The sequence below is a fragment of the Corvus hawaiiensis genome, chromosome 26 (genome assembly GCF_020740725.1).
Source record: "Corvus hawaiiensis isolate bCorHaw1 chromosome 26, bCorHaw1.pri.cur, whole genome shotgun sequence".
NCBI classification, from domain to species: domain Eukaryota; kingdom Metazoa; phylum Chordata; class Aves; order Passeriformes; family Corvidae; genus Corvus; species Corvus hawaiiensis.
The window spans coordinates 32845030-32860549 of record NC_063238.1 but is presented as its reverse complement, the minus strand read 5'-3'; the positions used below and the strand labels follow the sequence as shown (position 1 = coordinate 32860549).

Below are 15520 nucleotides of genomic sequence, written 5' to 3'. Positions count from 1 at the left end.
AGCTTCGCTGCCACACCATCAGCATCCAGGCTCTCTCCACCCCCACCCCACTCCCACAGGCCAGTAGACTGGGTGTAGGTAAAAGGCTGGAAGGGGACATAGCCAGGACAGCTGATCCAAACTGACCAAAGGGATATTCCATACCATATGATGTCATGCTTACCAAAAAAAAAAAAAAAAAAAAAAAAAAGCAAAGAGAAAGGAGGAGGGGAGAACATTCATTATTTATGTGATTTTCTTCCAAGGCAATTACTATAATTACTGAAGCCCTACTTCCCAGGAAACGGATGGCCATCTCCTGCTGACGAGAAGTAGAAAAAAAACCTTTTGTCTTTGTCTTGGTCCTGTGCATGGCCTTTGCTTTTGTTTCTTAAAGTGCATTTATCTCAACCCATGAGTTTTTAATCTTATTTTCTTCACCTGCCCTCCTGAGGAGGAGGAGTGAGAATGGCTTGGTGGGCTCCCAGTAGCCAGCCAAGGTCAGCCCACCATTGTATGATCTGATGGATAAAGAGTTTACAATGAAACTTGGGATATATCTGCATCTCCAAGTGATGTTGGATAAGTCACCTATATCCTGTGCTTCTGTCTTGTCTTTAGATTTTATTTATTTGTGTTCAGTTCTAAAAATCTGTCATCTTCCCCTTTGAGTATAGGACTATGATCATATATTTGTGGAGCACTTATCCCCACACAGTGGGGAACATGAAGCCCAGGAGCTCATCATTATAACAAAATGAACTTGTGGCTCAGTTGTTGTTGCTGTTTTTCAGGAACCTCTTCAACGTATTCAGATAATAAGTTGCATGACTGACAAACTGTGCAAGTTTCTCACTTTCTCCAGCCTTCTTTCGTGAAGGGCTCTGCAGCCATTCAGGACATGACATAACAGAATATCTGGTGCATGGTGTTCTCTCACTGCCACGTGAAGAGGTAAAACCTGGGACTTATGGCCATATGATAGATAAAAAGTGATGAGGGAAGAGTATCTAAAGAAGGCTGTCCAGTGCATTCATAAATGTTAAACACTTCCACTTTTCCAGATCAGTAGGATTTTCCTTACTTGTTTTCCCCTTGAATAACAGCCCTCAGTTCTGGTCAGCCAATGGGTTTTGTCACTCTTCTTCATTACAATGGATTGTCAACTCATTTCCAAGAGTCAGGTGAGTGCAGAATTTATGTAACGTAATATGAGTATAAATATTTTAAAATAAAAATACAGATAAGTAACAGCAACATAATGAAAAAGATTTTAAAAAATGTTGCAAAAATCAGTTACATTTGGCCCATCATGTTAAGTGGGTATCAACTGATGTTGTTAGTTCAATTTTCCAGTAAGGAATACAGTCATGGGAAAAGGCAGGCTTTGGTCTTTCCTACTGAACAGTCCTACTGAACTACTCCTCTTCATGTTCAACTACTAAGAAACTGTTCATTTCTTTTATTTTTGTGCCTGGAAATAGCAATACAGCTTGATGGGCAGAAAGGTTTTATGCATTTTTTTTCTGCATCTATCTTCATGACAATAAATCTGCTAAAGTAATTGGAATGAAACACAAGACATAATATACCAGCAGGGACCGTTGAAATCTCTGCCTTCGATCTTCTTCTTAGGGTTAAAGAATTAACATAAACAAGCTATAACCAATATCAGTGCCAAATATAATAACAGACCCAACCACTTTGAATATTCTCCTAAACAAAGAAACCCTCATTATCCAAAGTGTACACATCCAGCAAGATTAATTCACTCATCACTGTTATCCTCAGAGGTAGATTTAATCTATTTATAAGTTTCTTTAAAAAAAAAAAAAAAATCAAGAGAGAAAAGATTTTCCCAGTGAAGCATATCAATGAACTTAGTTTTCCTGCAATGGAACACCCTTTCTCTGAAGACTGCTAGGCTGGTTTACAATGGTCATTGAGAGACAGAGATGGATATGTAGTCAAATGTTATGATTTTATCAGCTTGTTTTTAATTTTGTGCATGAAATCTGGTGAGGGAAGCTACTCTTTTTTAGCAACACCCTTGTAAGTACCTAGCAATCTACATTAAAACAGAATAGGGGTATATGTTTACTGGTGTTTCCCCTGTTCTGCCTGTTTTCAGAATTGTTGATATCCTCATATTCCTCTGAGAAAAAGAAAGCAAGAATCTGTCTGGTTGAAATACTATAAAGTACACTTTACACACAATTACCTCCTATTGTTGGATAAAACATCAGCTCAGTCTTTTCCCAATACTCACAAAGCATCATTTGTACTCAGAACATCTTTTGGCACAATCAGTCTTACTAACCTGTCCTCTTATGCATCAGGCCAGATGTTGGCTGTCAAAGTAATTATCAGCTGATTACAGATATTCTTGAAAGATTTTGACTGACACATTTATCACAGATATTTTTGAAAGATTTTGACTGACACATTTATCTCCCTGTCAGTTGGTGAGTTCATCTCAAAAACCAGTGAAGAAGCAGGTCCTGATTCAACAACTGGTGAACGTAATATAACTTTAATTAAGCATTTAGGATCCACAGCAGGTTTTTTTAACTTCTGTGCATTTTCATTTTAGGCTCTGTAGTCCTCCAGGGCACTAAGCATCTCTGTGCATCACAAGTTGAAAAGCTGTTTAAATCTCAGTAACACCCTCAGTGTCTGAATAGAAACTGGTAAAGATGCTCCTCTCCCTGAACATACTGGTATTCTGCTTGGGAAGATACAGGTTCAAATATGGCTGTTGACTTGCAGTGAGGGTTGATCCCATATCCCATATCCCATATCCCATATCCCATATCCCATATCACATATTCCGCTATTTTTCATGGCTGAAAAACTTTTTAAAGAAATAATCAGGTGCATGGGAGACAATGTCTGCTTGGGTTCCCCAGACCTTTCACTAGACAAGGATAGTCAATCTTTCTGTGGTTCAGGATGTCTCAGGATTTGCTCAGTTTCATTTTTTTTGGAAGACTGATGAATAATGTATGCTGTTGAATTCTTTTCCCCAAAGAACTAAAAATATTTAATAGAGAATTCAACATATACCTACTTGTACAACCTGGAAATATGTAAAGGATTTGGCAGAGAATAAGAACAGAAAGTTAATTTTTTTCATATAAGTTTCAGCATGTATTCCTAGTAATAATAGACTAAAACTGTAGGATGAAATCCAGCAAATAGCAAGTATGTTGGGTTTCAAAACATGACATTATATCCGAAATATCACACAGTGGCTACTTGTTTGCTACGCTTACGCAATATTGCAAAATGAAAGGGCGAGTGCTCACATGACAGTATATGATACACTGTCTTCTTCGATAGCAGATTTTCCTACTAACCCCTCAGGAATCTGCATGATTTGTTACTGTAAGGCATTTTTTCCAGTTGCAAATGCTGCTTCTTGGTAGCATATTACTAAATCAAATGTGAAAAGGACTCATTCCTCCCATTCCTCCGTGGTCACACAGCGTTCCTGGCAGGGGAAGTACTCACGCTCACATGAGCGAGGGTGTTCTAATGTGGGTGTGAACTGCGTCGAGGAAGCAGGGAATTGAAGGCAGGATCCACCCAGCAGTACATCCAGTTACAAACATGGAATTTCCACCTCAGTTCCCAGTAAACTCCTTCTAGGTTTTTTTGTAGGAAACAAATTTGGAAAACGGAGACCTGAACAACTAGTGCTTCACCTATCCCTGAAACAGAAATAATAACAGAAATTAAAGTATATTTAATAAGAGATGCTTGCAGTAGATGTCATTTGAAGCATGATTCAAATATGAATTTAAAGTAACTTTGCACTAAATATTATATAAAATTAATGACTGCCTAAAAATGAAACCTGTTTTATTATGCAATTACTTTCCAAGGGAAGCAAAGAAAGTGTTTGGGGCTTTCACCAATGAGCTAGTGGAAGCATCATGAAACATTGCAAGTACCAATCCTGTGTAATAGAGATACAGATACACTTTACATTTTTCATTTTAAAAGTCTGTGCTTAAAGTTCACAATAGCTGTTTGTAAAAAAACCTTTGACCCAAAGTGAGGAGGGAGCAGCTGCCCTCTGCCTCGGAGTTAGACACCGTAGGTGAAATGAGGTTCTTGATCTCTCAGAGTAGGATGTTTCAAACGAAGGGCTCTCATTTTTCAGTGCAGTGCCTTTATTTCACTGACTGTAATTAACATTAGGAGGCAATTCCCCTCCTACTTCAGACAGGATATGTGCAGCCAAGAATATCAGGTTTATGTCCATGACGAAGAGAAGTAACAGTATATCCAGGACACTGCTAAAGTGAGGATGTGAGTAGAAGAGAGGTTTAGGATCCTGCTGTGGTTTACATTTTTTATTTGGTGATTTCTTTCACTCTTTCTGAAGGTATCTAGGTGAAAAAGGTGACATGAAGTAGCACATAGTGTGACTGGGGGGAAACTGATGGTGTGATTAAGGGTAGGACAAGACTTAGCAGTATTGCCCGCTGTTGACTATCCAGGTCCTTCCAAGTTGTTTAACGTTTCTTCTTTTCCCCAGTTATACCACTTGTTTTCAGTCTTGGGACACCGTGTCTGCCTGCAAGGAAATATTGTTTATCCTCATGTACCTTGTAGTATAATTTATTGTTCTATATTGCCAGCTAAGAGCACAAGCTGTAGTAACCTAAATTTTCAGTAGGAACCCCAAAACCTGAACTTGCTACATTTCACTGTAAAATAGAGCACAACATCAGGACTATGGAACTCCTGTGTGGCTCCCTTCTTTGTTTGTTTTCCTTTCCTTGTGGTCCCTCATTTTGATGAGTTTGTGTTTAGCTGCTTCTCACTATTTGCAGTACAACATAAGGGACTGTGGCATGTTTGGCCCAGATTCAGAAAATGAAACTGAGCTCTGCATTAGCCAAAAGCCAGTAGTTCCTCCATATTCTTTATCTGCATAGTCTAACACTTGAACATCTCTATTTTATGGCTCTAGCCATTACCTGCTTAGCATCCACAAATTGTCATACCCCAACTGTTCTGCCTTTAATACTTCTTCAGTTCTCATTTCTCATTATCTTTAGAAACATGTATTGTTCTCCATAGTAGTGTCTGTGAAGAAAAAGCAGATAATTAAATATACGTATGGAAGAAGCATTACATGAAAGTATTGAGTTACATTTAATCTCTTGGAGACTAAAAGGCTAACAAAAATTAGTAAACAGCAACAATTGACATACAGAAAACAAGGGAGAAAAAGTGTTGTCTAACTCAAACTCACCAGTATTGGTCAGCTACCTAAAAATTACAGCAGATTTTTCTTTATTTATCCTCAGTCCATGTGGAATGCATACAAGACAGAGAGGTCTCATGGACAAATGACATTTAGACAATAAAAATACCTTTGCAGTCAATTAATTGCAGACATTATCACGTTCAACGAGGAAGTCAAGGCCTACAGTTGTCATTATACCTTTTATGTTCCTTGAACTTGCTTCCGTGCCAGTGAGTTCATTTCTAGCTTGTATGGCCCCACACAGCAACTCCCTGCTATCCTGGCACAGTCTCATACAAGAGCATTCACCTCTAGTTCTTCAGATGTTGTTCAGCAAAGAGTGGGAAGCACTGCAGAGAATTTCTACCATGATATCCCCTTGTCTTCATCCTAACAGATGTTCACTGTAATAAAATCTTGTAACTCTAATGCCTCTGAGTTGTCTTCCAAGGCCAGAATGGTCTTGGCGTGACTCAGAGCTATATAGGGGTAAGCTAATGGAATAGACCAGTCTGTTTCAGTTGGAAGGAACCTACAACTATCATGTAGTCCAACTGCCTGAACAATTCATGGCAGACCATGTTAAAGCACTTTATTAAGTGCATTGTCCAAACATCTCTTAAACAGGCTTGGGGCACCAACTGCCTCTCTAGGAAGCCGGTTCCAATATTTGACCACCCTCCTGGTAAATAAATGCTTCCCAGTATCCAGTCTGAGCCTCCTCAGGTGCATTTTTGAATCATGTCCATGCTTCTTATCAGTGGATACAGGGAGAAGGGCTCAGCACCTTCCTCTCTGCTTCCCCTCCACCTGTAGAGTGCAATGAGGATCAGACAAATGCAATTGACTCCTTTTCAGTGACAATAATAATAGAAAAGGATAAGGTACTAGGCTGTACACATAGTTAAACACTGGACTGCCATCATATTTTGGCATCCTGATGTTTCTTTACTTCTTATGCACTCTTTTGCACAGAAAATACAGACCGCAAGTTGGCCATGGACCTTTTCAGAGCTATGCAAGCCGATTTTCCTGTGCTAGCTGTTTCATTTTAGAGTGACTCCTCTCCATTTGCTTTCTGTTTAGCAATCACATCATCGTTTGTATCTATGCATCCATGTACATATCACCCAAGTTCAGCCCTCAGCCCTCCCCAGAAAAGCATTTCCTCAGACATTTGTTCTGCAACACAAATGTATGTCCCGTACATGTTACAAGTCAGTGGTTAGAGGGGCTCTGTTGTGCATGGGATGTATTGGGAAAAACCATGTAACAGAGAACCAAACTCTTAAACCCAGGCAATAAAGGATGTTACAGTGAACATCCTCTGGCTTAGCCTTGCACTAGTATAGCATAGGCACATTCTTGGTTTTTATTAGAATCTTCTGTTCACTTCAGATGAGGACATTTGGTTGGCTTGAGGGCTAGCTGGAGGGAGATGACGAGAGGAAGTGGGTATAGTTGCAACATAATGTTTAAATATGTAAACTGAGCTTATTTCACCCCAAGTCTTAAAGGAATACAGACGTGCGTTTCATGCATTTGGCAGAATTGTTTCACAGAAATAATACTCTAAAATTCACTCTGTAGATACTCTGGGTAACTTACAGTGCCTGAATCCAGCTAAGTGAACAAAGAATTATTGTTTAGTTGAATGACAATGAAACCCATACTTCAAGGTAAATGATTCAACATGATCCACCAAAGGCTGATATTTGCTAGAAAACAACTGCCAGGATTAATCCATAGACCAAAGGATAATATAATGCAGGCAAGCTTTGCTATACATCACTGGATGGGCATTGGAATATTCTATATTTCATCACTTTAAGTGGTTCCTTCATGAAGCAATTCTTGCGAAGCAAAGCGAAAAACCTGGAACATAAGGGCTAAACAGAAGGCATTAAGTACATATTGTCCTTATAGCCACTGAATTTTGCTCACAAATTAGAATTGTCTTAAAAAGTGAAATTCCTTATTTTTTGGCATGTTCTAATGTTCTTTGGAGAAAGTTTTTCTTTGGCTCACTGCTTTTTCTGTTACATATCCTTATTTCATCAGTTATATGCACTGAATGTGATTCCAATCTTTTTCTCCCATGTTTGTTGGACCACTGAATCACGGTAAATGAAGGCACATGGCCAACCATATGGTAACAATATCATCAGTGCTGCAGCAGAGGAAGATCAAGAGTCGCATATACATAAGGTAATATGGAATATATTTATACAGTTTTGAAGAATATCGCTAGTCTGTTTTCTTCAGTAGGATTTATGTTCGTTGGAGTGACAGAATGAGGTCAAATCCAAGACGCACTACAATGAAAGTACCAGTCAAAAAGAACTTGTCCCTTTCATCTGTTCTAAATTTTGATCTTCCATATAACTTTGTGGAAATTATAATAAATCAAGCACTATTGGTATTTGCCTGGAAAATATGCAATTTTCTTTTCAGATAATTGCAATAATTAAAAAAATTATATAACAGAATGACTTGCATTTCAAACAGTAGAGCTAAAATTTATGTCCTGTACCACTTCCCATTATTTTCAGAATGCCCCATTTCTTGGATCCATTTCTTTTGTCAACTGGGATAACTGAAGTGCCCAGAAAAGTGGTATGCAAACATCTAAACCTAATTAAAATTATTAATTAAAATTTTCAGCTAAACTGTAAAATGGTATGAAAAATCATTCATAAATATCTTCCCGTCATTTAAACAAATCTAATCTTAGTCAATCACCAGCAGCAGCTCTGAAAGCTGCTCAGTTATGCTTAACCATCAGTCTCAGTTTAGTTTTTGATCTGCCTAACCTGAAATTGGTTTATTGCTTTTCAGCCATGTTAACAGGTGAACAGGAAAGATGGCCAAAAGGAATAAATGGAATTTATCCTACCAGAACTGGGTGGGATTGCAGCACTTTGAAACACCTTTTTTGATGAAGTGGAAGCACTGGAGCTTTCATGAGAAATGGGAGAGCATTGTTTGAAACTGTACTAACTTCAGTAAAGAAGGAGTAGGTCAATTCCTTTTAAATATTTGCCGAGTCTGTTTTAGATAGATACTAAACTAAGATATAGGCTGAGTGTTCAAACTCAAGTAAACAAAGAGACTCATACATTTACATTCACAAACTGAGACTTCTATTCAAATAACAGTATTTTTCACTTTCCCATGCCATTATAACTGTCATTTACAACTTCATTATGTACAAATCTGTTCATCAGAATATATTTTAATGGCAATGATGTCTCAGACTACCTGATAATATGTGGGTGCATATTCATAAAGGTTGGTATCTTATGTTAAATTAGGAGAATTTACCTTTTCCAGAAATTTTATTTTTTTGTCCTGGAATTCTTGAGAGATTTATATGAAAAGAGTCTTTTGAAATTGGATTACAATGAAGTCTTAGTTTAAATGAAGATCTATAAATATTCTGTGGTGTTCTTAAAGGCCATATTCAGGCTGCACAGTTCTGTGTTACCTGAGCTATTACCAAATACAGAGCTGGATAGCAGAGTCACATGAAGCTACTGGGCAAAAAGTTCCCGGAGTCTGGGTTAGTTTCTTTAGAGCTTCAGGTCACTCCACAGGGTGATCTAGCATGCTATTTGCTTTAAATATTTCCTTGTGTGGAATATCCTCCTCTCTTTGTTGGTGAGAAATTTTATGTCATATCAAGATTTGCAGACTCATGTATACTCAGACTTCTTGAGATTGAATGATATCTCTTTTCTGACTGTTTTTTTAAATCCAGGCAAAATTTCCACCATACTGTGTTCCCAGTAGAGCTCAATGAAACTATCATAGCAAAAATAAAAGTCTATAGGAATGACTTTTGGCTAGTTTAGGGTAATCCATTTAATTCCATGCTCATCCACATAAAGTACCATAGTTTCACCAAAATGTTGTCACAGAATTTTAGACAGCAAATAAATATCAGATACAATCTTATGATTGAAAAAAGATTTGATGCAAGTTTAAAATTGTACTGGATATACATGTATGAGTCTCAAATACAAACTTCCACTCAGTCTGCACCTGTTTCTGTGGGTAAAGCACTGGTACTAAACCACTATTTCTATGTGATTTGAAAGAAATAGGAAATTTTTCTGGAGCAACTCTGATTTAAGAAATTAGTTTTCAGTTTATAGGATGGGGATGCAATCAGCTGCAATTTAATGTGCTAATTTGGCAAGGCAGCCAAGCCACCGTAAGTGGCTGCACATGTGTTCTTAGCTCACCTAGACATAAGCTAAAATGTGCTGGTTTAAGCTAACACATTTATTTTGTTGTTAGGACAGGTGGGTAGACATATGGGGCAGCTGAAGAATGTTACTTGTTAAATTAATGTCAGTTTTAATGGTTCCAATGTTATGTGTTAGCTTCGAGAAGAGATTTGATACCAAGGTTGAAGAGAGACGTTGTCTTTGAACCTGACACTGAGGCATAAAAGTTATACTACACATGAAGGTAAGAAGGCTTCCTAGATATGAGAGGGACTGAGAAATGAAAAAGAAAAGCAGCAGAGAAAGATTAATATAACAGGCATGGAAGTTATGATCTTCCTCTCCAAATATATTTTGCTCCCTTATCAGAAATGGCCAATAAGTAGATCTTTCCTTTTTTACCCTCCCAAATTAAGAGCATGTTTCATGCAGCTTTTTTTTCTTTTGCTTCCACAGTGAGTCTTGATAGTTTGAAAAGAATTTCATTCATAGAGCTTTTTGCTTCCCCAGATGACCCTGGGTTTATGTGAAAATGTCACTGATGGAGCTTCTCAGGAATATACCTTCTGAATTCAGCCCCATATATATATTATTTCAAGGAAAATTGATGTAGCAGCCTGTTGTAACAGATTGGTTCATGAAACACAATGAAACCACATTTTTCAAAAGTTTCTGTGGTAAGCCTACTGTGTCGTGCTGTATACAGTATGAGCCATCTCTCAACTTCACTGAGACAAAGACACGGTATCCCACACCAGAGTGGACAGTGCAACCTCTTTCTGGGCTGGTTTCAACAGGCTGAAGCTCAAGTTACTTCTCTGTTCTGAAAAAAGAGTATATTGAAGTTTTAACCTCATGGTCTGCAGTCACCAGACCCCGTGCCAGTGTCAAACACTGCGCAGATAGACAGCAACACGTGTGGGCTTCCACTGCTGTGACCTCCTGTAAAGTGTGAAGTACACTCTGAAGTTTTCAACCTCCTAAAGAGCTCATCTGCTATTTAAAATAAAAAATATTCCTTGTTTGACTTCTCTCCTGCCACATGAGGGGCTAGGTGATTTTCAGGGACAGCAGCAGCAATAAATACATGGGATTTTCCTGGTCTGTGCAGGTGTGAGGCACCTTCGCTTTATAGCAGCAGTTGGCAATTACCAGGAAAAGAGGGCACTTGAGCAGCAGCTGCTTTCCCCTCTCCCATTCCCAGAAAGTGCTGCAAACAGATGAGAGTGGAGTACCCCTCTTCAGCCCCAAAAGTTGTGTCATTCCTCAATTATCCAAAATCCACGTCTGATAACTACACTGTGCACGGCATAGCTCAGTGTCGAGCTGCATGGGTTGGTGAAGGAAGAAGGAGGACTGCAATTCAGACTCCCTCTTGAACAAGCCATTCTGTCTTTCCAAGCTGGAATGGTTTCAGGATGAGGTTTGCAAACTCTGGAAACTCCTCAGTTTCAGGAGGATCCTGTCAACTCTTATTAGAAAGTAACAGTCAACTTTTGAAATTACTTCTATTTGTTTAAACAATCTCTAGTTTGCTGAAACTGGTGAGGTAAATCCTTGTCCTTCTGGGGAGAAAAAAGCACAAATCCAGTGCTTTATTTATTTTCAAAGTGTTTTGTAGATACTAAAGCACCTTCAAAACCTGCTTTTAGAGAGTAGGTAAGTGATGCTACTTTCACAAATGTAGGGGAAAAACAGAGGCTGAGCAGTATATCCTTGGAATGTGCTATTCAAGAGCTAAAGGAACTTCATGATACTCCAGCCCTAGCCATAAGTAATATGAACAAACTGCTGTCAACTCACTAATGTGTGAAATATAGTAGGCTAAATTTTATGCGTTTGGGTTGACTGATTTAAAAGCAGTAGTTGGGAGAACAGTTTAATATTAGCTCTACTGTATAGGATTTAATTTGTATTCTGCAGGCTACCCTAGGTAGTCATTGGCTAAAGTACATAACTATGAAATGAACCTTTTACACACTAAATTCTTGTCATGCTGGCTCATGTAGGAGTCATCGTTTGCTGCTGTTACAAAAAAACTGGGCGTAAGAAAGTGATGGATCAAGGAGGGGATTTTCCCTTCCCTCCCTAGAAGGCTGCTCTGGATTCTGTGGGAGCCTTCCTCTCTGCTTACAGATCATAGCCACTCAGTGCTGCCAGGAAACCACAGAAAGGCAGCAGAGTCATGCAAAACTTTTTAATGCAATCATAGTGTCTATCCTTTAATGACCCAGTGAAGTAGAAATCGTTCCAAACCACCGGAACTGCTTTTGTATTGCACATCGGGAGGCTCCCAGCTTCTGATCCTCAGAGAATCCCCACATAACTGTAAGAGATAATCCTACGTACGTGGCACAGACTTCTCATAATTGTCCTATGCAGATAAGTTCTTGGAGATAATGTTCTTTTTCTTGTCTCTTGCACTTCCCCCCCCAATTTAAACTGAAAAAGAGGCCAGAAATCAAGCTTTCTTCCCTCTGTTTTAAAAAATATTTTTCTTTTATTTCATGTTTTTTCAAAGAATTTCAAATATCTCTTCCTAGAAAATAACTTGGCATCACCTTGTGTAAAATAAGTTCCCCTATAGCTATATTGCATGATAAAGGAAAATTAATATGGTAAATCCTGCTTTGACAAGTACAGGAACTGTAACAGTAAAGTCACTTCCAAAGTGCTACACAGAAAGAAGTTGATCATATGGGCAGAGTTGCAAAACCCTTAATAATTTTCAGAAGACTGGAACATCAAGCTCTTTATGCACATTATCTGTTGTGCATCATGGAAAATGTCAGTAAATGAAATATCTACAGCTGATGGAAATATAGCCTTGGAATTTGTGTCTTCCTGCTCAGCCAGGCAGTTTGCTGATAAAGGTGATGTGCTGTCATGCATCATGGTCCTTGGTAAATTTGTGCCCTGATTGCCTGGCTCACACTATTTTCTCTCCTAGCCCGGGAAGGGGTGAGTGTTGATTGGATACCTCCCACCACCACAGAACAGCAGAGCTTCCCATCCCACATTTTGTACAGGAACTACAGGAGTGAGGAATCAGCTTCAGGAATTGCAGTGACATGGTCACTATTGGTTTTGTGTTTAGTCTTGCATTACATTGCAGCACAAAGTACTGGACTTCAGATATCAAAAACTGCCTTGACTCATGTTTCACACTGGCTGCAGGCAACACAGTGATGCATCTCACTTTCTACCTGACCTATGGATGTGTAAGTTACATGAAGACTGACTCAGTCAAGAAAGCATGTGTGGAATCTACAGCCCCCCCATGGGCTCAAAAATACATTCAAGCCACCGGTGAGGGATATCTTTAGAGGAAGGAGGGTAGAGATGGCTTTTGGCACAAACTCAAAACCTATAATTTCAGCTAACATTTGGCTTACTGGATTTCATGGTATGGCTATATTAAGCTTCTCTTTAATGCTTTTTAACTTCTTATTTGTAACTTTCAGGGCCTTTCATGGAAGATCATGTGTTCCTCACCTTTTGCAGCAGTATCATTTGGGGGTTGTACCAAGGCCAGGAAAACCTGGTTTCCAGCCAAGTCAACTTCTTGAGGCCTGAACAAAAGTCTGTTTTAATAAAATGACATAAATCATGTCAGTCATTCTCTTGCCTGCTTCGGGATTAATTTTCTTGCACTTATGAAATGCGCTTATGCAGCTTCCATCAGTCTTGGTTGCTCCTTGTAGCAGAGAGGTTTGGCTGGTGGGTTGCCTGCTGCCCTCAGTGCAGTCTCTATGCTGTTGGCTATTTCAGTCTCAATTTCCTATTTGGTGGCAGATCAAATAGTCTCCATGAAAGGCAGAAGGAATGACAGAGACTTGCTTTCTTCAAGTAGAAAACAATGTCCCATATGTGACCTCAGCAAAACCACTCCATGTGGCACTTTACTAGTTATGCCTTAAAGAACTGGATTGTGTCCAGGCCCTGGTGTGGTGCTAATTACCACAGCTTTTGGCTAAGAATGAACTATAAATCTTTAAACACCAACAAGTCTGATTAGGTTTGATTTTCTTTGGCACTGTTGTGGTACCTCCAAACAGAAAAATGTTTTTGCAGAACAGATTCAGTATATGTGATATTTCCTTGCATGCAACACTTATCACACTCAGGTTTATTGATGCAGGAAGTTAGTTTCCCAGTCCTATTCTTTAAAAAATTGAGGTAAGGCCAGATCTTCAAGTGATAGATATCAGCATAACACTGTTGTCCTCAGTCCTGTTTTCAGTAGTTCAGGATATAGGTCCTGGATTTCAATCCTGTAGTCTAGTGGTAGAAAGGGTCTATCAGGTCATGTTGTCTATGTCCTTATCTGTGAAAAATTGTTCCCTTGTGTACAGAAATAGGAAGCAGCCCAACAATGTTTTTAAACATTTCATTTCCACAAATAGTGTCTTTAACACTTTCCCTTGGGAGTCTGCTCCATTCAGATGGATATTTTCCTGGCCTTAAGCTCTACAGTTTTCATTTCATATTCAGATCCACAATTTCTGTACCCAGGTAATAATTTTACCTTTGAAAATTTGCATTCTTCAAATATCTGTGGACCATTGTCATGCTCCAGCTTTTTGATTTTGGACAACCTGAAAACACTTAACTCTTAGCTGTTAAAGAAAATAATTCGCTTTAAAATTGTAATTGTTCTTAAATGTCTTTTTCTAAACTGCCTTCTGTTTGTAAGGAATCACCTGCTGTCCAGCAATGAATGCAACATCCAGGTACAGATCACCAGGATCGAGCAGAGATAGACTTTGTCTGGGGTGAGGGGGAGAGGTGATGCAGCCTCCACGTACATGGAGATGCTTAACTGAGCAGTGGGGTGCTGAGTAAGTTTTGACATGGTAGCACTCAGCGGTCCTGTTTGCCTTCCAGAACAGAGCAGGGGAAGCATATTTCAGCTCTTAAAGTATTCAGTTTAAAGTAAACCCCTAAATCCTACTCAAGATTGCAGCCCTGCAGAGGTCAATTGAAATTATCTTGCCTGGGGAAGTGACCAGGGCATTATTCTGTATCTGGGACTTTCAGTAATTTCTAAGTGTTTTCCAGTGAAGATGATTACTCAAGTGTAGTGAAAGTATGGCAGCAACAAACAAGTTTATACCAATAGTTACATTTCACAGACTTGACAGTATTAGTCTAGGGTCTCTCAGACACACCAGGAATACAAGCAGAAAACCAATGTGGTCTATAATATTGTGCTGCTTTCTCTTAGAGTAATATTTGGAGCTGTTTCCTTTGGGACATACCACAAAAAGCAATGTACCTGCCATGCAGATTGATGGAAACTGCACACACTCTTTGACCATGCATCTGAGAGTGGGAAGCACCTTCAGAAGAACATGCAAGGTAGTAGGGAACACTTGCAACAAAAAATACTGGTTAATATCCTTAAAACTGCATAGCATGAAGAGAAATGGCTGCAGAACTGGGTGAAGCTTTAAATTACCTTGCTCAGAAAGCTCTGAGTTACCTTCCTGTTGGAGGTGAGTAACCTTGTGATGCCACAGCATTACCAGTGTCAAAACTCACTAGCCCCTTTTGACATACACGATTTTGTTCTTAAAAATATTCAATGCATTGTTTGCCCAGGTCCAAGAATTTGAACTGCACAGGAGTGTCTCCATTTGGCTTTGTATGCTGCTGTGAGGAACAACCACCAACTCCAAAATAAAGCCTCTTTTTCTCTTCCTTTGCTTATGCTCTTTGCTCGTTTCTACAAACACTGTCTGCTGGACAGAGTCCTTCCTCAACTCAGCTGTAAAATTTACTCTTCTCTTTCCAATGGCACGCATAAAAAATCACAAGTCTGAAGAAAATTAAGATAGTACAACAGAGTAGTTTCACACTTCCCAGGTGGTAGCTAGAGTTCTGAACACAAAAGGCCAATGGGTTTTCATCTACATTTTTAAATAGATGCTGAGACTCTCTAAAACCCAGAAGGAGGAAAGACTGTCAGAAAGAATGGAAATGTCACAGGGTTCCTCTTGCAATGCTACATGTGACAACTTACAACTGACAGAGTTTGTGGCTA

At 39.1% G+C, this 15520-nt stretch overlaps 1 long non-coding RNA gene across 2 annotated transcripts; it reads left to right on the top strand.

The window, feature by feature from the left end:
• The first annotated feature begins 441 nt into the window (after window positions 1–441).
• LOC125317435 lies at window positions 442–15013 on the top strand. 2 transcript variants are annotated; one of them, XR_007200083.1, is made up of 4 exons: window positions 442–933; window positions 7304–7450; window positions 8081–8258; window positions 9631–15013. It is a non-coding gene; the product is annotated as an uncharacterized LOC125317435 (long non-coding RNA). The 2 variants fall into 2 exon arrangements; XR_007200084.1 differs by having other exon boundaries at window positions 8081–15013.
• Window positions 15014–15520: the final 507 nt, after the last annotated feature.